The 1,702-nt window shown below is 51.2% G+C and overlaps 1 pseudogene; it reads right to left on the bottom strand.

Annotated features, from left to right (window-relative positions):
• Positions 1-548: 548 nt before the first annotated feature.
• LOC101563329 lies at positions 549-1,473 on the bottom strand (annotated as a pseudogene).
• Positions 1,474-1,702: the final 229 nt, after the last annotated feature.

The raw sequence follows: 1,702 nt of genomic DNA, 5'->3' as shown, positions 1-1,702 counted from the left end.
GGTGTAGCCAGTCAAGACTGGCTATGTGACAGATAACATGAGCACAGTCACAGGCTATGAATTGATTTCTAACTTTTACTATAATATGCCTACAAATCTGCTATTCTATAAGTACCATTAAGAAAAAAACAAAGGAGAAAGCAGGCCTGGCCGCTGCCCACCCAACCTCTTGCCACATGCCTGTGCCATGATGTGGCAAAGATGAGGCTCCTGGGCCTGCAGAGCTGGGACTCATGTGACCGTGGCCACTCTGTCAGTGTCCGGAGTCAGGCGAATGCAGTGGCTGTGCTGTGGCCCCAACCCAGACCCTCACTGGTGTCACAAGGGCCTCTATCTAGGATTGTGTGCACAAAGGTGTCCCTGGTGGCTGGAACTCAGCGGGGTAGATACCTAGCCCACGGGCAGCACTTTTTATTGGTCTGAGCTGGCTCTGTGGGTAGAAGGGATGGAGGCACAGCACATGACAGGAGGGGCAGGAGGAGCCAGGAACAGGAGGGACAAGTTCATGGTAGTTGCAGGAGGTGTCAAGGCCTCCTGCACCTCTGCTTTCAGGTCTTTAATCTCTGTGGCTGGGGCAGGGTAGTGGAGTCTGAAGCTGTTGTCACTGTTCTCATTGTCACATAGGCTCCCAGCTGGCTCAGGGAGGAGGTGCCAGGTGGCTGTGAGGAGAGGTCAGCAGCTTCTCTGTTCTTCTAGGCTCCTGAGGCTGGAGGAGGCTGGCCCCATGGGGTGCCAGTGTAACTCTGCTCCTGTCTTTGTCTTCTTCACCACTATGTCACAGAGTTGCAGCTTGCCGTCCACGCCCTCCTTCCGTGCCCTCCTCCATTGTTCTTGGCCTTTGAGGCCTCATGCAGGATGGTGTGGGCTGGGGCCAAAGGACCAGTAGGGGCAGCCTTGTCCTACGAGTCCGTGTCCTCCAGGAGCCTTTGCTTCTGAGCCTCCTCCAGGAGCCCCACAGTCTCAGGTTCATCTTCCTCCTTTTGCTGCCACAGCTCCTCCTCTGACAACTGTCATTGCAGCGGCATGACCTCAAGGTCTGCAAGAACCTGTGGTTGGTTCAAGTCCTTGAGCTCCTGTAGGTTCTCCAGCACTATCATCTCCAGCTTTGAGTCCTTCGTGCTGTTCTCCAGCATCTTCATGGGTTTTCTCAGTTCCTTGTCTTCCTGTTCCTTCTGCACCCACTTCTATTCCTCTTCCGGGAGCTGCTTAGCCTGGACATTCCACGAGGCACCTGCTCCATGGTGTAGCCCATATTCTGAGGGTCTATCCTGAATGTGATCTGTGCTGCACTTGATGTAGAAGTGGAAGATGGGCAGGCCCAGGTACATCTCCTTCTGCACTATCTTCTTGAGGGCATTGAATTTATTCACCTCATACCGTTTGCTGTTGGTCTTTGGGGAGCTTGAGTTTGGGGACCTTCCAAGGGTTGAAGTCTGAAGGGTAGAATTTATGCAAAGCTTTCTTTTCCTTCATCTTCTCTTCTTACTTCTCTCACAACTCCAGAGAACTAATAAAGTATTTACCAAGACTTCCATTTTTCATCACTTCCTCCAGCTGCTTATTAGCTAGGACATCAATATCTTTCTCACTGCCTACAACCTCAGCCTATCAAACTTTCAATCTGATTATCTTTCTTTCCAGAGTTGCAACCTTAGTAAATGAAACAAATGTTCAGGGCAACTTGTGGGTTTCAAAACCTTCA

The sequence above is a fragment of the Octodon degus genome, unplaced genomic scaffold (assembly GCF_000260255.1).
Source record: "Octodon degus isolate 3935 unplaced genomic scaffold, OctDeg1.0 scaffold00144, whole genome shotgun sequence".
In the NCBI taxonomy this organism is placed as follows: domain Eukaryota; kingdom Metazoa; phylum Chordata; class Mammalia; order Rodentia; family Octodontidae; genus Octodon; species Octodon degus.
This window is presented reverse-complemented; position numbering and strand designations above follow the sequence as displayed.